General features: G+C 39.7%; 1 protein-coding gene and 1 long non-coding RNA gene across 2 annotated transcripts in view; one reads left to right on the forward strand and one right to left on the reverse strand.

Annotated features, from left to right (window-relative positions):
• Positions 1–1,051, reverse strand: part of LOC121628790 — a 20,895-nt gene extending 19,844 nt beyond the window's left edge. Inside the window, exon 1 of the long non-coding RNA XR_006008265.1 lies at positions 967–1,051. This is a non-coding gene — a long non-coding RNA (uncharacterized LOC121628790). The remainder of the gene's footprint in view (positions 1–966) is intronic.
• Positions 1–23,288, forward strand: part of LOC121628730 (NACHT, LRR and PYD domains-containing protein 12-like) — a 354,419-nt gene that overhangs the window by 156,073 nt on the left and 175,058 nt on the right. The gene's annotated exons all lie outside the window — the stretch shown is intronic.

A 23,288-nucleotide genomic window follows, 5' to 3' on the forward strand; every position in this document is an offset into this window, starting at 1 on the left:
TATTTCTGCAATACAACACTCATTCTGTACCAAACTGCATATATTTCTCTTCACTTCCATGCCGACCACATCTACAAGTCCTGATGTTGTCATCTGGACATTGCTCAACGCTTGCATGGCGAGACCGTGGCGCCATGACAAGGTTGGATAAAACGCCATGACATCATTATTGAGTATAAATCCCTCAATTTTCATCCAATCAGCATCACACTTGCACTGATTAATCAGAGTCTGCTTCTTAACAGATATATGTAATTACTTCTGGTCTTGGCCTAAGCCCCGCCCACTTGAAACAGGAAGTGCCTTTTTCCTGCAGCAGGGTCCCTCTCGTCAGGGATTAACCTCACACACTCTACAGTGCTTCAGATCAGGTCAAACCCTTTCATGATATAAGAGAAAAAAAACTCAAGTTCCTTCCTCAAGCAAAACATGGCAAATGGCGTCCACCGCCATGAAACAGGAAGTACTTGTAACTGACCCAATGTACTCCTGATCTCGACCAAACTTGGCAGGGAGGACAGTGGTCAGGCCTGGAACTGATTCAAATACACATATGCTGGTAATATGGCTCTATAGCGCCCCCTATCAATATTTAGTCTATCAGCTCCACCCACTGCTTTGAACGACATAGTAAAATGTGGCATATTTATATAACATGCCAGGACAAATAAAAAAGCCACTTCATGTCCTGATGTTCTCAACACCATAGCCCTGGGAAAAGGAAGTCCCACCATTTTAACCCTTTATCCTCTGTATAACTAATTCTAACTCATTAATATCATCCTTCATGAACTCATGGTTGAAAATATGACTGACTTCTTACAGCATCATGATTAAAATGGCTTCCTGTGATGGTTTAAATCATTCGCCATTATACAGAAAGTGGCACAAACCCTGCTGTCAGTTGACCAATTGAGCTAATATTTTCCTGTTCTCATTAGAGTTCCAATCTGAACATGGTTCTACATTACAGTTTTTCTCTATTGCTTAAACACATTTCACGATACTGCCCTCACTTTTCACAAAACTCTAAACACAAAACACTTTTCTAAAGCTACATACACTAAACCTCACAGTTTCTTTTCAAAACCAACCCATCACACCAAAACAGTTGCTCATATGCTCAAAAGCAAACCCATCACACCAAAACAGTTGCTCATATGCTCAAAACCAACCCATCACACCAAAACAGTTGCTCATATGCTCAAAAGCAAACTCTGACACCAAAATACCACTCAAGGCCTGCAAAAATGTAAACACTACTGAGCATCATTAACCACATTACCAAAAAAATTGAAAGCACAATTTTCACAGTGTGAGACTGTTCTTTTTACAGTTTCACAACTGCCAGGATGCATTTGAGCAACCCTTATTTATTCTCAAATATGTTTTGGGCATTTTCTATAGATTTGTGCATTTCATGGGAATAGTTACATAATGCAGAAAATGCAGTAATATCACAACTCAATGCAAAAATGAGTACTAAACTCCATGGAGGATCCATTACACACAATAGATACTGTACAGTAACAATTGAGAACACAATGTTCAGGGTGCGATTTCTTTTATTACAGTACGTTGAAAATTGACACAGTATGTTGTATGTTGACACCGAAATCATGGAGAGGCATCACGTCGTCGGGCTGGGTCGGGCCACAGGACCTCATCAACGTCACAGGCAATATTGTCCATAGCCAAACAACGTGGGAAGAATGCCCTGGCATGCCGCACCCAGCCTTGGAACGCCTCCACAGCCACATCATCACAGGCCAGGTCCATAGCCCTGAGAAGGTTCTCTCTAGTGTAAGGTTGGCGGTCATAGACCTTCCACCGCCATGCTGAGAAGAACTCCTCTATTGGGTTTAGGAACGGAGAGTAGGGTGGCAGACACACATTAATGAATTGCTGATTGATGTTAAACCACTCTCTGACCTGGATGCTGCGATGGGAGCTAACATTGTCCCAGAGGATGACGTATATGGGAAGATCAGCCGGTCCAGGAATCTGCTGGTCGTGGTGATCTGCTGGCCGAGCATTCAGGTGGTCATTGTCATGCAAAACATCTCTGAGCTCTCCTAGGAAGGTGAGGAGACGCTCAGTGTTGTAGGCACCAAGTTCAGCATGCCGGTGGAGAAGCCCTCTAGAACTCATGGCAGCGCAGAGAGTGATGTTTTGGTTGGACTCGTTGTCCCGCTTCGGTCATTGTCATGCCGTGGACAATGACTGTTGCTCTCATTTCATCTGTAATGAAAATGCGTTGTCTTGCTTGCCCTCCTTCTCCTCTCGCTCCTTGGCCTGCTCCTCTTTGGACTGCTTCTCGCCCTCTTTGGCCCACTCCTCGGCCCGCTCCTCTCCCTCCTTGACCTGCTCCTCTCCCTCCTTGACCTGCTCCTCTCCCTCCTCGGCCCGCTCCTCTGCCTCCTCTGACACGAACTCCTCTGCCTCCTCTGACACAAACTCCTCTCCCTCCTCTGACACAAACTCCTCTTCTTCTGTCTTCATCATCCATTTTTGTTTTTGAACTTTCAGCAAACTGCACTGACTTATATAGGTGTGGTCACATCATTTGCAATAGGTGTTTTCAATTATGAGTCGTTGTGTTTACTGATTGACACCAGGTATGTTCATTGTGTTCAAGTTTTGCTGATTGTGGGTAGCATTTTGCATCACATGAGCTTCACAATGCATATTGGAGCAGAGTTATATGCAAAATGTGTTTTAGCACGGCAAATTTTGTTTTGAGTTTTGAGAAAAAGGGGATGGGTTTTGTGAACAGTGTCTACAGGTGAATTGTGTTTGTGGTTGTGGCAAAAGGGGGGGAGTTTTACTAAATGTGTTTAGGCAACTGGTCATTTGGTTTAGAGTACTGGGTTTTGTGTTTTGGCAATAGAGAAAAACTGTAAAACAACTTTACCACCACCTAGTGGCCACGTGGAATTTTCCTCTTGATGAAATCATGCTCCAGTTTGTGGGAATTCAACACAGTTTGTAAGAAACAAGGTCATGAATGCTTCAGATGTCATCACTGGAAAGGCTGAGTTGCAAGTTGATCCTCGCATGAGAAAAATAACCTCTTGATTGGAGATAAACTCTGGAAGAATGGGTATATGGCTGTGGGCGATAGCGGCTGTGCTGCTGGAGGGAGGTTGAGGGGTGATGGGGCGGTGCAATAGGCCGAAGCGGCGCCAGAGGTGCGAGGGCCTCCAACGCTGCTTGCAGCTTTAATTCTATTTGAATCTGCTAATAAGTGAGTACTTTAAATGTAAAATTTAAACTTAAATTTGAGATGTTCTCAAGTATTTATGAAAACAGCGGGTGCTAATGTTTATGTGAACAGAAGCGGTTAAAGTTAACCAGTTATTTTTAAGTATTAACAAATGAGAGTTCACATTTTTCTTTTTTTATCAGAAATCTGAGACAGTCATTTTTTTTATTTGTTGAAGTTACTGGTTGAGTACTCAAAGGTAAACTTTGCAACCACAGAATCTTGAAAAATAAATTGCTTCTGTTAAAAGATTGCCTCTGTGTGATTACATTTAATCATCACTTGATTAACCTTGTAAAGTTGAAATTTCTTAAACAAAAGCTGTCTAGTAATATACTTACTTTCTTTTTTATAGAAGAGTTTTTCCCTTTGTAATGGTTATGAATCAAAAAGTGGTTTGAATCGAGAATCGATTCTGAATCGAATCGTCACCCCAAAAATCGGAATCGAATTGAATCTTGAGTTGTTGTTAGATTTACATCCCTACTGAAAAGTCAGAGCACTAAGATGTGATGAACCTAAAATCACAGCAAATTAATTTCTACATGAGGACGGCTGAAATTTTCATGAATTATAGATGAGATCAAAGTTAATTTGACAGATTGTTGTGTTGTTCTGTTTAAACAGGAACAAGTTTGACTGTCAGCTGATCTAATTTTACTATAGAAAATAATTCATATGAAAAAGTGGAATTTAAAGAAAAATCTAAATCTGAAAACAAACAAGATTTTATAATACAATTGAAAATGTTTCTGCTGCATTTCTTTTCCTGTTTATTGCATTTATTTATTGTTTTAGAAGTTCATTATTAAAATTTTATCGATCAACATATATTCCTGAAGACTGAAACATTTTTCAGACAAACAAACATTGTGGTTGTGATTCAGCTCCATATTTCTTATCTGCTGTTTCTCAACCTACATTCACACACAAGTTCTTCACACCAACTCTGTGCTGTGAATAAATAAAGTAGAAGAAACAAACACAGCAGATAAACAGAACAGCATTTATCTCCAGTGATGGAGCATCCCTGCCTCTCTCCTTCATGGCTGTTCAGTAATCATCCTTTGTGTCTGTGTTTGGATCACCTGCACAGGGTCGTAGCAGTTCACCTTCTCAGCTTCTCTTTGGCTGCAGAGCTATGAAACACTGACTCTGCTCCACATTTTCACACATTTCTCACCTGATGGAAAGCTGCTCACACACTCTCACAACTTCCTTCCATCCACTGTGTGATGGCCGTACCTACAGCCCCACATTTAAAGGCGGTAACCCACTACACCAACACATTTCAGTTATGTTAGTTTGAGTTAACAATGTTTATATTTGGTTTAAATTAGGTTGAAATGCTTTAGTTCCCCTTTGTTAGTGCGCACATTGGAGCAATATTGTATTTTCAGTTCTGTTTAAGTTTATGTATTTAACATGTATTTTCTTTTAATGGTTCTGGGGGAGCCGTATGGACCCTTGGGGGCAGAAGGGAGCTTAATTGGCAGAAGCCAAGGAACAGGAAGTGCCCTGGGCCTGGACCAAGTTGGCTCCTTCCAGAGGGGGAGATCAGTTGCCGCCACATCTTTAAATATTTAGATTTGTTGTTAGGATTTTGATTAGTTTGATTTCTTGTATTATTTTTGAGTAATTCTTGTGTTAAGTAATAATGAGCTAACTGTTTAGGTTTTGTGTCATTGTCTAATGTAGTTGTTAGTATTTGTTAACCCCTCATGTGTTGTAGACTGGTCTGATCAGCCAGTATTTAAGTGTCCCTTTGTTTCATGTTTGTTAGGTCAGTTTGGTTCTTGTGTTAGTTTGGTTTCTTTTGAGTTACATGTTAAACAGTTAGTTTAAAGGTTTCTGAGTTATTGTTATACTTTTGTTTAGTTTTGTTCATTTGACCTATTTTAAGGGCCCAAACTTTTTGTGTGAGCATTCTTTTGGGTAAATAAAACCCGTTCTTGTTTTGAAACCAACTGTGTCCTTGCCTTGTACCAGCTCAATCCTTCACACATTGTTACCTAGCAACAAGTTAGGTCATAGCTTAACTTTATTTCATTTTATCAATCATGTTATTTTTCTTCAGATAAATTCTTCTTTGTATTTTACTTAAATCCACTTAACAGGAATATCTGTTTCAGTGTGAACTGACCTTGTGTAACAGAGATCATTTTAATGAAATGAAAATCAACTGAGAATGATTTCTGTTAAATTATTAGTGTGATGAGGTTTTTGGGTGGAATATGTCGTTATTAATGCATGTGAGTGAAGATAACTGCTGCTGGGATGAAAAGTGTTTTCTAATCAAGTCAAAGATGCTTCATTTCTATCAGTGATGGTGGAGAGTTGCTTCATATCAGCTGATTGATTATTACTTGATCATTATTTCATCCATAGATATTCACTAATGCTCAACGTCTAGAAGCATCAGTCAGTGATTATATATTTGTTTCTGTCTGACAGAATCAAAGTCTTTTACTTTTATTTAATAAATCATCATTTCATGAACTAAACACTGAAGAAGAAAACAGACTTTACGTTGAAGACCAGAACAACTTTTACATGGTATTAATCTCAATAAACAAATAAAACATGGTGTCTGACCTCAGAGTCTCCAGTCTGCAGTGTGGACTCTCCAGAAATCCACAAAGATCTTTAACAGCAGACATCATGTTGTTGTTGCTCAGGTCCAGTTCTATCAGATGGGATGGGTTTGACTTCAGAGCTGAGGTCAGTGAAGCACAGCTGATCTCTGACAACCAGCAACCCTGCAATCTGAATAAAGAATAAAAGCTGTGAGCTGAAGCCAACAGGATGCAGGTTAAAACAGCCAAACAGAAGCAGAGAAGAAGAGTTCTCATTAATATTAATGACAACATGCTGCAGCTTCAATAAAGATGTAGTGACTTCAGCTCCTAATCTTTGCAGCTCCACCAGAGGCTCCATCCATACAAACTCATGTTGTGCAGCTAAACGATTAAAGCAAAGAAATTAAACATGTCAGGATAAATTCAGGTGGAAATGGAAACTTTGATAGAAATGTAGATATAAGCTATTTTATAGAATGATAAAAGCAGAAAAACATGCTGTACTGGTTCTCTAGAAACTATATGGTGGCATGTTTGATGGCCACATCTGCAGGTTGAAACAAGAATATCAAAAATATCATCTAATGATGAAATCAAACTTTGACAGAAGCAGAACTTGTTATTGTGATATGGCCTCTTTCAATATTTTAGTAAAATACAACATTACAGAGACTTATAGAAGCGTTGGGGCTATCTATTCTTAATATAGAATCAAACAAAGATATTTTGGTTTTTCTTACTGATTTTTCCTTATTGTAAATTTTATCTTTAACCTATCCTTTCTTTATTTGTTATGGAGCGACTGTGTGCGCATAATTTTTCTGTAAGATTTCAAACTATACACTATACTATTCTATTCTATTCTATTCTATTCTACAGTCATTTAGCAGACGCTTTTATCCAAAGCGACTTACATTTGAGAGGAAGAACAACACAAGCATGAATTCAGACAAGATGGGACGTCATAATTAAGTGATAGTCAGACCGCTTTTGAGTCCAGTTGGACCCAGGTGCTGTCATGTAGTGCTAGTGCAGTGCATATAATTGTTTTTTTTTTTTTTTTTTTTTTTTTAAATACAGGATCACGATTTCATCACACAATATCAACTAGGTCATAAGTGCATGATATCATCACACAATATCATCTTGGGCATAAGTGCACACAGCTTCTTCAGTACTTGGTTGAGCCAAAAAGCTGGACAAATCTTTCTGACTCATTTAGTTAAGCTAAATGTGGAAATGCTCCTTAAACAACTGAGTCTTTAGCTTGGTCTTAAAAGTGGATACGGACTCTGCGGATCGGACGGAGTTTGGTAGATCGTTCCACCACCGGGGAACAACAGAGGAGAAGAGTCTAGCTACTGATTTTGCGCCACGTTGTGGTGGGAGCACTAGGCGTCTTTCACTGGTAGAGCGTAAGTTTCGAGAGGGAGTGTAGCTCTGGATTAAGGAGTGAAGGTAGCCCGGAGCCGTTTGGGTTATTGTTTTGTAAGCCAGAAGCAGAGCTTTGAATTTGATGCGTGCTGCAACTGGAAGCCAGTGAAGAGCAATTAGCAGTGGAGTGACATGAGCTCTTTTGGGCTGGTTGAAGACCAGACGTGCTGCTGCGTTCTGGATCATCTGCAAAGGTTTAACTGAGCATGCAGGCAGGCCAGCCAGTAAGGAGTTGCAGTAGTCAATGCGTGAAATGACCAGAGCCTGGACCAGGAGCTGGGTCGTGTGTTCAGTCAGGTAGGGTCTGATCCTCCTGATGTTGTAGAGAGCAAATCGGCAAGACCGGGAAACCGAGGCAACATGGTCCTTAAAGGTCAGCTGGTTGTCTACCATGACACCAAGATATACACACACAATGCCAATTAGGTAGGAATTAAAAAATATCTAAAACATTTATCAACAAATAATTTAACCTGAAATTAATGAAAATTATTCACAAAATATTCGGTTATCTTCTGATATTCTTCTACTAAACATGTCATAAATAACTAGGGATTTGTCTGAATCATGATCAGCAAACTTGCTGATGTTTATGCAAGCCAAATATCCAAAGTAGTTTTCATTGCTCTAATGCATAGCATTAAGTTAAAGTGAGCAGAGCCAGGGCCAACTGAGCCTTTGTAACCATTGTCTCATGGTTTTACCCAGAGACCCTCATGAGGAGGATTCAACTCATCAGTTTCTGGTTTATTTTGTCCTGTTAAAGATCATCTGTTAAACTTTATGCCTTGTTAAAATGTTACTTGTTATTGTTAACTACAAGGTCTGTAATTTGAATTTTAAAGCTCAATATAATTATGAAAGTTTAATATTTTTCACAATTTTCAAGAATTTTTCATGAAAGAATTCTCTTTTAATGTATATGATGATTAAATTAATCACCATAAAGAATGAACCATTAAGGTGCAAGTTTTGTACCATTGGGAGCTTTTTTTTTTTCTAAATACACTATAATTTAATATTCATCCTTTTATCATGGCTACAAACTACTTGAATTTTCTTTTTTTTTTAAAAGAAAAATCTATTAGACAAACCAATACTGTTGAATACATGACCTCTATCAGTATTTTACATTCTATGGGTATGACAGGATAAAATTAGGATTTTTATCGTATTTTACATAAATGTTTTAAGGTAAGGCATCAAATGTATTCACTCAAATCTAGTTACCTCCGCTAACACTTCTGGTACTCTCTCACTTTTGTGTGTACACCTTCATTCAGTATGAAAGCTGCATAATCGGCGGATGGTTTCTTAAGGGATCTCCTCCCAGACCTGGACTAAAGCATCCGGCAACTCCTGGACAGTCTGTGTTGCAACATGGCATTGATGGGTGGAGCGAGACATGATGTCCCAGGTGTGTTCAATTGGATTCAGGTCTGGGGAACGGGCGGGCCAGTTCATAGCATCAATGCCTTCGTCTTGCAGGGACTGCTGACACACTCCAGCCACATGAGGTCTAGCATGGTCTTGCATTAGGAGGAACCCTGGGCCAACCGCACCAGAATATGGTCTCACAAGGGGTCTGAGGATTTCATCTCAGTACCTAATGGCAGTCAGACTATCTCTGGCGAAAACATGGAGGGCTTGCCAGAGGTGGGTTTATTAGAGGGTCATTACTGACCCACTGCCAAACCGGTCATGCTGGAGGATGTTGCAGGCAGCAGAACGTTCTCCACGGCGTCTCCAGACTCTGTCACGTCTGTCACATGTGCTCAGTGTGAACCTGCTTTCATCTGTGAAGAGCACAGGGCGCCAGTGGCGAATTTGCCAATCTTGGTGTTCTCTGGCAAATGCCAAATGTCCTGCATGGTGTTGGGCTGTAAGCACAACCCCCACCTGTGGACGTTGGACACTCATACATCCCTCATGGAGTCTGTTTCTGACCATTTGAGCAGACACATGCACATCTGTGGCCTGCTGGAGGTCATGTTGCAGGGCTCTGGCAGTGCTCCTCCTGTTCCTCCTTGCACAAAGGCGGAGGTAGCAGTCCGGCTGCTGGGTTGTTGCCCTCCTACGGCCTCCTCCACATCTCCTGATGTACTGGCCTGTCTCCTGATATCACCTCCATGCCCTGGACACTACGCTGACAGATACAGCAAACCTGTCAACTCGCATTGATGTGCCATTCTGGACGAGGTGCACTACCTGAGCCACTTGTGTGGGTTGTAGACTCTGTCTCATGCTACCACTAGAGTTAAAGCATTGCCAGCATTCAAAAGTCACCAAAACATCAGCCAGAAAGCAGGAACTGAGAAGTGGTCTGTGGTGACCACCTGTAGAACCACTCCTTTAATGGGGGTGTCTTGCTAATTGCATATAATTTCCATCTGTTGTGTATTCCATTTGCACAACAGCATGTGAAATTGATTGTCAATCAGTGTTGCTTCCTAAGTGGACAGTTTGATTTCACAGAAGTGTGATTGACTTGGAGTTACATTGTGTTGTTTAAGTGTTCCCTTTATTTTTTTAGCAGTTGCATCTTCTGCCCTTTAAGAGCCTGCAGTGGTGCAGAAGGACAGGAAGTTGTCTGCTCTCTGATTGGACAGTTTGATTTGTCATCTTTCAGTCAGATGTAGGTGGAAAGACATGGTCAAAAATCTGCAACTGCATAGTCTTGCACGCAGATTATCATTCTGCATCTGTGAAAAGATGTTTGCAAAAGTACTTCTTTGTTCATTTTCAAACACTTTTTTTTTTTTACAACCATGCAAATCCCTTTTTTTATAATTGAATTTGAATAGTTGCAGGATGAAAAAACTTTATTTAGAAATACAAACTTTGTAATTATTTGCAAACATTCAATTACTGCTGCAAAATCTTTATGGCTTGATGTTGAGGTCATAGATCTTTACTCAGGTGATATAGGTTACTTATTAGTTGGCATACAGAGCAGGGGAGTGAGATCTGATCACAGGTGATTACTCAGGACACATTTGGACACACTTGAACAGCAGATTTAAGTGTTGAGAGTGGAAAATGTTTGGCTTTGGGATACTTTATGTAACTACCATGTGTTGATAAAAAGTAACAAATTGCAGTAACATATTGCAGAAGCCTTATCTACAGTTAGTCAGAAGCTAAAGCTCGCTAGCAGCAAGATGCATCCCTTCTCTACAGATGACTATTACCAGGGCTGGCCCTGGGCATAGGTGACCTAGGCGGTCACGCAGGGCAAAATCTGTTAAAAGGGGCGCCTTCAGGTTCGTAATGATACTGATAAGATAATATTGATGGACGTGTGTGTGCTTTCCCAAGGATATGGTATCAGATATAAGAGACAAAATTACGCAAATTTTGGCTGCTCACCCAACTGTGGAAAACCTCATACTGCACGTGGGGTTGAATGATGTTGTGAAACAACAATCTGAGGTGCTGAAACGGGACTTTACTGAACTGCTGGATGCGATCAGCTGTCTGAATGCCCAGATATTCATCAGTGGTCCTCTCCCTCCGATCAGAGGAGCAGTGGAGAGATTCAGCAGGCTGTTAAGTCTGAATACATGGCTGTCGGCTGTATGCACCACACATCCAGTTCATTTCATAGACAATTTCAACTTCTTCTGGGACTACAGGCACATTTTAAAAACAAATGGACTCTGCCTGAACAGATCAGGAGTAAGGCTGTTTGCCTCCAACTTGTTTTATGTTCTGAACACACTCTATTCCTTTGGACAAGGACAACAGGCAAGAGAGACCAATACAACGTGATAAGACAGAGCCTAGAGGAAACCTTGAGAAAAAAAACCACCTCAGCCCCCTCCTGAAAAAACCCCCAAAGCTTCCAGTGAGGACCCATCCCCTTACACAAATAAATTACCCAGGACCCAAATAAAGAACTTTGAACTTTCATACACATACACATCATACACCATCCAGGTCACCATCCCTCTCCCATCCTCCCCATCCCTCCTGAACTTCACCTCCCTGATGAAGGAGCTTGTAACTATTGCAACCAAACTAACCTCATGTCCCAGTCCCATCTTTTCACCCCGAAACATCCCACTTCCTCCTCCCCACCAATTCTCCAGTGAGCTCTGACACAGTCATCACAGCCCCAGTGCCCACCTCCCCTCCTCCCTATGACAGACTCCCTCTGTCTCCACAGCCTGATAACAGAACAGCATCTGATTGATATGTGTTGGGTCCGGCCTGCTGCTATGTGGGTACACATGACTCTCTCCAGCATAAGTCAGGTCCCAAAATGCAAGTAGTTTACTTTATCCCTGTTTTAATAGGCAACAAATAGGGCCGATAAATGTTCAGAAAAGCAAGATTCACCCAATACATACTATAAATTTATCAAATCTTGTGTTCATTCCTCATCAGCCTCAGCCTGTCCATAACAAAAACTAGACAGCTAATGTTTTTAAGCACACTGAAGCTAGCTTTACTAAATGTCAGATTTCTGGCTTAAATCATTTTTAATCAATGATTTTATTACAAAGCGAAAACTGAATTTCTTGTTTTTAACAGAAACCTGGTTAGACAGAGAAAATGATTGGTTGTTCTTATAGAAGCGTCCCCTCCAAACTTGTGGTGCTTTGTGAGTGAAGCTAGATCACATCAGAAAGGTGGAGGAATGGCTTTTTTTCTTTAATGATTCCCTCCAATGATATCTTATAAAAACTTTGCAGGTCAGATAACTCTGAACATAACGATTTCTTCTGTACAGTAAGGAGCAGAGGTCAGATCAACTTAGAGCAGAAGCCCAGAAGCTGGGGAAGGCCAGGGGAAGGCTAGACAAGAACTGATGAGTTCTGAACAACCAGTTCAGACCACTAGCACACATGTTAGAACCACATCCGAACAGACTCTGAGTCTTTGAAGCTCCTACGTGTTTTCTTTTCTGTGTTTATGGCTTGAGAATGAGTGAAAAATAAAATTTCCTGGATATTTTTTTACAATATGAGAGTTGGAAGAAAAAACAGCAAAAAGAGAAAAGATAAGATTTTTTATACAAATGTGTAACACGTGTTTATTAAATCCATTCTGACTCAAGTAAAATAGGTTTAAAAATCGGTATAGAAAAACTACAACAGCTCCAATGAACTGACCTCAGAGTCTCCAGTCCACAGTTTGGACTCTCCAGTCCATCACACAGCTTCTTAACTCCTGAATCTTCCAGCCGGATGTTACTGAGGTCTACCTCTGTCAGATGGGAGGGGTTGGACTTCAGAGCTGAGGCGATAACTTCATAGTCAGCCTCAAGGAGTTGGCAAAACTCAAGTCTGTAATCAGAGAAAATGGAGTCAGTTTTAATGAAGGAAGAATTATTGACAAACTGACTGAATGTGATGACAAAAACAGAAACATCAGTTTGTGAACATCTGTTCTTTATTTCTGTGATTCATCTTATCTCGTCTCTGTTTGACATGACACACTAAATCTCTCCAGTTTCTATTAGACCTGCAGACTTTAAACCTCTCCTTTGTACTACACACTGTTGTGTACAGACCTTTTCTTTTATATAGATGTGTACATTTTTATAATTTTATACTTTAAACCCTGTAAATACTGTTTATGTTCTTTCTGTTTTTGTGTTTTTCTTTCCATCTTTTTTTTGTTTTAGCATTTTCATTCCAAGACAAATTCCTTCAATGTGAAAACTTAGTTAACAATAAAGTCCCATTCTGATCCTGATCCTGGTCGCTTAGAACCAGAACACATTCAGGATCTTCTGGTTTATTATGAACCAACCAGATCCCTCAGGTCATCAGGGTCAAATCTACTTTCTGTTCCCAGAGTCAGAACTAAACATGGAGAGGCAGCGTTCAGTTTTTATGCTCCTCATGTGGAGAAGAGGATTTGCTTCCATGATGTGTCCACCCAGACTTCAGCAGCCTGGTCCCTGTAATGCTGCTGCAGTCATATTGTGAATCCACAGGAGTGGAACATCTTCATCTGGTACCAGTGTCATACTTTGAATGTAGAAGACTGAGCTGCATCATGTTGTCAAATCCTGGAGGATTCATTTGTTCATAGATTTAACTTTCAACCTACATCAGTTATCAAGTGACAGCTGTGGTTCAGTGATGATCTTCACTGAACTTCTGAACTAAAAACTGGAGGTTGAAGCTCAGGAGCTGCTAACTTTCATCCTTTCATTGTTCAGATAAATTTTAAAAAGAAGAGTTTTGTGGAAAAATAGGAAACAAAACATAATACATTTTTATTAAATTATTCTTCTTTACAGTTAAAGAAGTTCTCTAAATATTTTCATATTTCCTCTTTAATTTTCTTCTTTTCCAGATTTAATCTTGTTGTGTTTCTCTGATCGTTTCAGATTATCTGACTAATGACTGATGAAGTGAGAAAATCTCCTGATCTATTCTGACTGATAAAGTTCATGAACACATTAACTCACCGAAACTTCCTGTAGTTCCTCACAGCTGGGATCAGTCTCCGTCGTCCTTCATCTGTAGTGTTGTACTTCATCAGGTCCAACTCATCCAGAACCTTCTCTGACATCTGCAGCATGTAGGCCAGAGCTGAACACTGGATATCTGAGAGCTTCTTCTCTGATCTGTTCTCTGACCTCAGGAACTCTTGGATCTCCTGATAAACTGAGAGGTCGTTTATCTCCATCAGACAGTGGAAGATGTTGATGCTTCTGTCAGGACTGATGTTACTAGTGTTCAGGTTCTTCAGGGTTTTGATGGCTCTCTGGATGGTTTCTGGACTGTTCTCTGTCTGACCCAACAGGCCTGCTAAGAGTCTCTGGTTGGACTGCAGAGAGAGGCCATGAAGGAAGCGAGTGAAAAGGTCCAGGTGGCCATTTTTACTTTTAAAGGATTCTTCCATGACACTCTTTAAGAAGACATCTAGTAATAACCTTTCCATTTTATCATCACCATCATCATCATTATAATCATTATCGCCATCACCATCATCATCATTATAAGCATCATCATCATCATTATAATCATTATCGCCATCACCATCATCATCATCATCATCACTGTAATCATTATCATTATCGCCCTCATCATCATCACCATCATTATAATCATTATCATCATCACCATTATCATCATTATAAGCATCATCATAATAATCATTATCATTATCGCCCTCATCATCATCATCATTATAAGCATCATCTTCATCATTATAATCATTATCGTCATCACCATCATCACTGTAATCATTATCACCATCATCATCACCATCATCATCACCATCATCATCATCATCATCATCATCCCAGTCTCTCCCCGGGAATTTCTTCAGCACCTCTGTGTTCTTCTTGATGTAACTGTGCATCATGTAGACTGCAGCCAGAAACTCCTGAACACTCAGATGAACGAAGCAGTAAACTGGTTTCTGGAAGATCACACACTCTCTTCTGAAGATCTCAGTACAAACTCCTGAGAACACCGAGGCCTCTGTGACATCCAGACCACACTGCTCCAGGTCTTCTTGGTAGAACATGATGTTTCCTTTCTCCAGATGTTCAAACGCCAGCCTCCCCAGCTTCAGAAGAACTTTCCTGTCAGCCTCCATCAGCTCCTGTGGACTCGTCTCATGTCCCTCATGGTACTTGTTCTTCTTCCTCTTTGTCTGGACCATCAGGAAGTGTGAGTACATGTCCGTCATGGTCTTGGGCAGCTCTCCTCTCTGCTCTGTGGTCAACAAGTTCTCCAGAACTGTAGCAGTGATCCAGCAGAAGACTGGGATTCCACACATGATGTGGAGGCTCCTGGATGTCTTCATGTGGGAGATGATTCTGCTGGACATCTCTTCATCACTGAATCTCCTCCTGAAGTACTCCTCCTTCTGGACATCAGTGAAGCCTCGTACTTCTGTTACCCTGTCAACACATGTAGGAGGGATCTGATTGGCTGCTGCAGGTCTAGAAGTGATCCAGATGAGAGCCGAGGGCAGCAGATTCCCCTTGATGAGGTTTGTCAGCAGCACGTTGACTGAAGACTTCTGTGTGACATCAGAAACAACCTCAGTGTTGTTGAAGTCCAGAGAAAGTCTGCTTTCATCCAAACCATCAAAGATGAAGAGAAGTTTCCAGACAGCCAGCTGCTCTGCTGGGATCTTCTGTAATGTTGGATGGAAAACATGGAGCAGCTGGAGAAGACTGTACTGATCGTCTCTGATCAAGTTCAGCTCCCTGAATGAAAGCAGAACCACCACACTGACATCTTGGTTCTCCAAGCCCTCTGCCCAGTCCAGAGTGAACTTCTGCACTGAGAAGGTTTTTCCAACACCAGCGACGCCGTTGGTCAGAACCACTCTGATTGGTCCATGTTGGTCAGGTAAGGGTTTAAAGATGTCGTGGCACCTGATTGGAGTGTCATGGAGGGTGTTGATCTTGGAAGTGGTCTCCAGCTGCCTCACCTCATGTTGGGTATTAACCTCTTCACTCTGTCCCTCTGTGATGAAGAGCTCAGTGTAGATCCTGTTGAGGAGGGTTCTACTTCTTGTTCCATAAGTTCCTTCAGTCACATGATCACATCTCCTCCTCAGGCTGATTTTATGTTCATCTAAAACCTCCTGCAGACCAACTTCTGCTGGAAACAAGAACATAGAGACAAAAAGAAAATAAATCAGATTAATTAGAATTTGGCCTTTTTTCTTTTCCCAGTAGATTTTTTCCTTCAGCCTCACACTGAAGCCGTCAGTAAACAGAGAAACAAGTAAAAACAGCCAAGAAACTGAAGTCAAACCAGAGATTCAGTTCCAGACATCCTGAGAGCTGAACACAGACAGACTTTTAAAATCATGATGGAGCCTTTTTGTTGTTTGTTTGAGCTTCCAGCAAAGTTTCTGCAGTGGAATCATCTTGATTTTATTTTTATTTTTTTAATCTCAATATGTTGGATCAGGTTTTTAGGACTGACTAAACCCCAGGTAGTCAAACTGATAGTCTAACAAAACAGCCTACATTATGGTCTTCTTACTGTGTTAGACTTAGAGGACAGGGGGTCGGTTCAGGGGTTGTTTGGAGGATGAAGGCTGATTCTAGTTGCTCTGATTGGTTCTGAAAGCTGATTGGTTCATCAACACAGAAACAGCTGGAGCCATCAGAACCATCAAATATGGAAGAAAAATGTATGAACTTTGATTTTTCTTCAAGAGAGAACACAGGACACGTCTTCCAGAAAAAGTCTAACAGATTTCACTGAGATGATCTTTATAATGATCTGAAACATTTAACAACACGTCTGAGTTAAAACAAGATCTGAACAGAAATGTCTGACCTGCTACAGTTCTGCTCTGACCAGCTGTCTGTAGTCCAGTTCTGGTTCTGGGTATTTTCCCACACTGGGGACAGGAGGAGCCTCCTGATGAAGCAGACTGGTCCCAGTATGAGCTGATGCAGCGTCTGCAGAACCAGTGTCCACAGCAGGTAGAGACTGGATCCTTCAGGACGTCCTGACACAAAGGACAGCAGGACAGTTGCTCTTCCTCACAGACACCACTCCTCTTCCTCCTGTGAAAACATTTCTTCATCATTAAAATGTTTTTCTGACTGTTGCTGAAAATATCAGGAAGTGTCGACCCTGTCCAGAAGCTGTGACGTATCAGAGGACAGTAAAAGAGTTTGTAGGTTTCTGTTTGGATCCAGGATTCAGTGTGATGAACCTGATGGTTCTTTGATTTTAGCTGCTTCAATATACACATAAACAGTATGTATGTTTCTGGAGTAAACTCACCCACTATAGTGAGTACCAAAAATACAAAAAAATGGATATAATAAATACATATATACAAATACATTTTAAAAAGTGCTTGGAATCTACATAATAATAATAATAATAATAATAATAATAATAATAATAATAATACAATTACAAAAGAGAGGCAATCCTGCCTGTGGTACAATGTATGCTATGTATGTTATCTTTGTATGGATACTGCAGATTATTCCTTTTACTTTAACCTCTCGCCTCATTGGAAAATCTGTCGATTACGTTTCGGTGTTCAACTCTCTTCTTACCTGCTTCTTCCTGACCTTGAACTTTCTCCTCGCCTTCCCCTTTTTCATTTCTCCCTCTTTCGACTGACAATCATACACAAATAGATTTTATTTAACTAGATTAAAGAAAATACATAAATATGAAAAAATATTATTGAAAATACTAATAAAGTCCTCTCTGCTCCTCTCTCTTTTTTTGTACTGTCAACCAAAAGGCAAATAACCGAACAATGTGTTATTTATCTAATATGAGATATAAACAATTATACATTGATCCAACTTATAACAACTTATTACTTATTCTTGATAGACAGACCATTTGATCTTTCTTATCTGAACCTGGCTTTTTTTTCCAAAAGAAACAATCTTATGTTCATGATGAGGCTGTCTGTCTGTCTGTGCACACACACACTCAGTCAGTTAGCGAGTCAGTAGCACCTTGGCTTTAATCTCAACACATGCACATGGCACAACAGCTAGTTTCTCTCATTCCAGTTCAAACAGAGACAGTGATACTGACCACTTCTAATGTTTCTTAGCTAGAAAAACGTTGACTAACCCTTACCTAACAACACAAAGAGAAACCTAAGCTTAAATGCAGCAAACATGAGGACTGCTAATGATAATAATGTGTTGGTATTAAGTGGTAAAAGTTAAGAATTGTGTCACATATCCTGGTGTAAGTTACTTACACCGCTACAGCAGCTACATCAGCCCCTCAGGAAGGCAGCGCATCGCTCTGCAGAGAGCTCAGAGCCCGAGGTGGGGAAAGGCAGGCGGGATCATATCATTTTTGAGGAGGGGGGGAGGGTATTTTTCTATATTATGTTTCAAACAAGCATAGCATGGTTTTTATACATTTCTAGTTTGTAAAAAAAATCAAACAAACAAAAAAAAGGACACAAATAATAATAAAATAAAAAAAAAATCTCAAATTTTATGAGTGCTGGGATTCAATTTAGGCGTACTTCAGCACCCCCCAAAATGGGCTAGTAACGCCTATGCAAACAATCATCTGTTTTTCCTCTGGCTGATTAAGGACCAGTTCATCCGGCTGCAGGTTGATGTTAAAACAAACTCAACATTTCCTGCACAAAAATCTTAAGTTTCCTCTGATTATGTTCAGTTTATTTGGAGACATCACTGCTGCAAGATCTCAGCATATTTACCATAAAAAAGATATTTTAATCCTGATTTATGTGTTTTTTTTTTCTTTTTTTAATAAAGGATTGAATGAAAATGATTGTTAATGACACACACACAAACTGATATAATGTATATTGTATTGATATAAAAGTTGATATATAAATAATAATAATAAGAAGAAATAAAATGCTGATATGTGAGGTGATGAGAAAAGAGCAGCTCAAATAAAATCAGACAAAAATAAAACATCACTGACACATGAAGGTTGTTCAGGATTACTGGAGCTGCTGAGCTCTGCTCTGATAAGATTATCTTAAAAAAAATTATGATTAAAAATTAATTTAGTACTCAATAGAGACATTTTTAAACTTAGTGTCCTAAAAAAATTAAAGAAAAAAATATACAAATGGAAAAAAATGTTGACAGGACCTGAATAAAACATCAAGTTTCTTTAATGAAGATAATTTTAACTACTGTTAAAAATCAACAAATGTGAAATCATGAAACCTGTTTCTTGCCTTTCACTTCTCTTACCTTAATTCTAAAGATCCAAGTCCATTACTCAGGTCTGGAGGTTTATCTTTGGACCAGTCACTCTTCATAGACAGACAGTCGGGTTCTGGAGTCTCTGTTCTCCATCTGTGGTTCTGACCTCTGCAAACACAAACATGTTGTCATTCATATCACATCAACGGTGAGAAATCCTCACATGGAGACAAGGGACACTGCATAACAGAACTGTCAATCAAAAAAATTACTGTCCAATAGGAAAGGAAGACTCAGAAAACCCTCCCATCTGAGAGGTTTCTGTAAACAAAAAGTCAGGGAGCACAAAGGAGAGATCAGGAAGTATGACTGTAAAGATTCTTTTCTGATTGTTTTCCAAAAGTTCCTTGGAGTTGCCAACAAGCCTGGACTCTGTTGAGGTGTTTCTGTGGATGAACTTACAGCTCAGCAGCTTTCCATCTTCACAAATCCTCAAGCTCAAACAGCTGGATGTTGATGATGTAAAGAAATGTTTGGAAAGCCAGCTGTTAACATGTGTTATCAGTGTTTGATCTGATGTTGTGGAGCTGGCAGCAGATACGCAGTCACAAATGGAAGGATGGACTGTTCCAGAAACTTCAGGGAGATCAGCAAATATCCTCAAACCTTGAATCACTTCTCTTACCGCGAATTTGAAGGTCCAGGTCCATTACTGAATGTGTGTGTTTGGATCAGTCCTCTTAGACCAGATTCCAGCTTTTCTGGTTTACTGACATCAGAGGACACGTTTCCCCTGCAGGAACTTTCCACACAGACCAGGAACTCTGGATGGTTCAGCTTCTGACCCTCTAAGTTCCTCTGCAGGGACCAGAAAATAAAGGAGAACATCCTGAAACCTCTGTTGCACTTCTCTTACTGTGAATCTGAAGGTCCAGGTCCAGCACTGAAGTCTGGAGGATTTGGCATGGACCAGTCACTCTTCATAGACAGACAGTCCAGTTCTGGAGTCTCTGTTCTCCATCTGTGGTTCTGACCTCTGCAAACACAAACATGTTGTCATTCATATCACATCAATCAGTGAGAAATTCTCTCATGAAAACCACTGAAGAAGCTCTGAACACACAAACTGCTGCAGAGAATCAGAAACTTTCATGTTTGGATCAGTCCTCTTAGACCAGGGCGGTTATTACAGAAAGAAGGTTTAACAAAAGCTGTAATAAAGCATGTGCACGAGGTTGCTAAATCCTCTGACGTCTTAACTCACACTGTCGGACCCAAAACACCTGATATGAAAACACTATTGGAACCCTGTACTGGTTAAAACAGGTGTGCGCATGTTCACAGTCAACCTATAAAAAACGGCACGCATCATGATGAAGATGGCCAAATATAATTTCCACAGGTTTAATTACAGGATCTATCTATCTATCTATCTATCTATCTATCTATCTATCTATCCATCTATCCGTCTGTCCGTCTGTCCGTCTGTCTGTCTGTCTATATTATATTATATTATATTATATTATATTATATTATATTATATTATATTATATTATATTATATTAAGTCAAGTCAAATTTATTTATAAAGCACATTTAAAAACAACCTCAGTTGACCAAAGTGCTGTACAAAGCAAAGAAGATAAAATGCCTAGGCCATCATTAAAATAAAATAAAATAAACCAATATATCTCATAAAACAAAATACAAGAATAAAATAATATAAAATTACATTAAAATAACATAAAACACATAATAAACATGAATACAATAACAGCTCATTTTATTTTATATTATATTATATTATATTAATATTATTATATTATATTATATTATATTATATTATATTATATTATATTAATATTATTATATTATATTATATTATATTATATTATATTATATTATATTATATTATATTATATTATATTTGGATCCAAGTGAAAACAAAATCTAAAAACATTCTTCAGACTGGTAAGAATTTCTCATCTGCACCTTGGACAAATTCATCCGGTAGCCTATAATTTAACAGATATTGCCATTTCACAGCCAATAAGAAGACAGTAGTGGGCAAAAGATGGGTTTGAGGCGATCGTTACAACCCCTCACCCCCGTGGAGCACATCGTGATGAGCATCAACCTGGATTCAGTCCACCGATGCAGATATTCTGGTCTTGTGTGGAACTTGGCTAAATAAAGAAATCTCTAACATGGTCCTTTGCCGTCAGCTCCGCCCCTTTTACATGAACTAAAGCAGATTTTAGAGTCTGGATAAATGAGCAGGTTTGAACACTTTCATTTCCAGCTCCAGCGTTCACTTCCAGCATTAAGTTGCCATAGCAACGGACTCATCTAAGAAGCTAACCCCATCATTAGCAGTTCACTTACTTTGTGTCTGATGGTTCTGGTCCAGTCCTCAAGTCTGGTGGTCTGGATGGGTCCGCCATCACAGACAAACAGCTGGATCCTGCAGACTTCACTCTGTCCTCGTCTTCCTGAGAGGTAAAGCAGAAACATTCAGAACCAACGAATGAAAACAAACATGTCTGTTCAGGTCTAACACCCAAACAAAAACCAGTTCCACCAGTTCCAGACCTCCTGCTTTTCTTTCTGTTTCTTCTGGCTTCCTGTCAGAAATAAGACGTCGTCGGTTTCCTCAGAGCGTCAGACTGAGTTTGTGATGACAGAGAAACATCTGGATCAGCTGTTGATGTTTGTTTTCCAGCTGAGTTTCTGAGTTTCTGAGTGCAGTGAAGTCCTCCAACAGGAACGAAGTCAGGAGAAAAAAACCCAACAGTCATTTATCACAACTTAGAGCTAAAATCTGAGGATCTCCAGAATTCTTAAAGACTCGTCTGAACATCTGGATGAAACATGATTCTGTCTGTAGCACCATGAAAACATTTAAACCTCTTTCACCATCTGTCATCTTCTACAACTTAAAGATGGAGATCAGAAATTACATTTCTGGGTTTAATTAATGTAAAACTAAATATTTAAATTATTACTGTGACAAAACTTTATTTTAATACAGAAAAAATTTCCTCCCACAGACCAAAAACACCATGTTGGGTTAACTGGTGATTCTACGGGGTTAGGGTAGAGGGAGCAGGAAATGAAGTGGTCCTGTTTGGGCGGCTCATGGCAAACAAAAAATAAAAAGCTGCCGTCTGCGGTGCCGACAGAAACAGAACGGATCACCTGCAACATTCAGTAAATTTGATGTATTCAATTAACAAACACACAACACAAAAGAAACATCAGGAATCTTTATGCAAAATAAAGTAAAATATTTCCTGAAAGTGGTCAATTTTTAGAGCTTCCTCTGAGGGTCTCAGGTGAGTCTTTTTGGGGGAGCTGAGTTTCCTTTCTTTGAACCATGACCATCAAACACTGAAAAACATGGATTGTGGTCAGATCAGTCAGTATTCCAGCTCTTAGTTGGAAAAATGGAGCAAAGATCAAAAGGAGCATTTAGACTGTTGTCAGCAACGAGTCCAAAAGCCTGGTTCTGTAAAGGTTTGGGGTTGGATCAGCGCTCTGCAGCATCAAAGCAGAAACGTTCACTAAGATTTAAAGAAACCTTCAAGCTTTCAAGATCACATCTTTTCCAGGGACATCCATGACGTTTCCAGCAAGACGATGAAGAACCACATTCTACACATTCAGGGAAAACCTTATTTATCAAAGATTTTAACTTCTCACAGTCCTGTCAGAGCACTGAGATCAAGTCAGTTGCTCTTCACAGTTCCTAGATCCAGGTTAAAGGCAGAGGTGACAGAACTTTTTCTGTCGCTGCTCCCGGACTTTGGAACAGCCTGCACTTTAACATTAGATCAGCACAAAGCCTTGAGCATTTTAAATCATTTTAAAAAACACACCTTTTCTCACTAGCGTTTCCTCCACCTTGAGCATTTGATTAGAGTTTTTATTGTATTGTGTGCTTTTATGTTACATTAATGTACTTTATGCTATTTTATTCTGTAACTTGTTTTGAGTTAAATTGGTTTATTTTATTGTTGTAATGGCTTTGGGCTTCTGAATGCTCTGCTTTGTAGAGCAGTTTGGTCAACTGAGGTTGTTGTAAATGTGCTTTATAAATAAATCTGAATTGAGCTGAATTGAATACATATAAGAGCAGCACGGCTGAGGAAGAAGAGGGTACGGGTACAGGACTGGCCTGCCTGCCTGCAGTCCTGACCTGTCCTCAGTAGCAAATACTGGAGAAATATTAAAAAAAATAAAAAGCAGGAGCCTGTAGTGTTGAAAACCTAAAGATGTGTTTGCAGGAAGAATGGGAAATTTTTCTGCAAAACTTTTCATCACTGTCATATGAAAAAAAATAAGAAAAATATCTGAGGATCGCTGTAATTAAATAAAAAGTAAAA

The sequence above is a fragment of the Melanotaenia boesemani genome, chromosome 18, assembly GCF_017639745.1.
Source record: "Melanotaenia boesemani isolate fMelBoe1 chromosome 18, fMelBoe1.pri, whole genome shotgun sequence".
NCBI classification, from domain to species: domain Eukaryota; kingdom Metazoa; phylum Chordata; class Actinopteri; order Atheriniformes; family Melanotaeniidae; genus Melanotaenia; species Melanotaenia boesemani.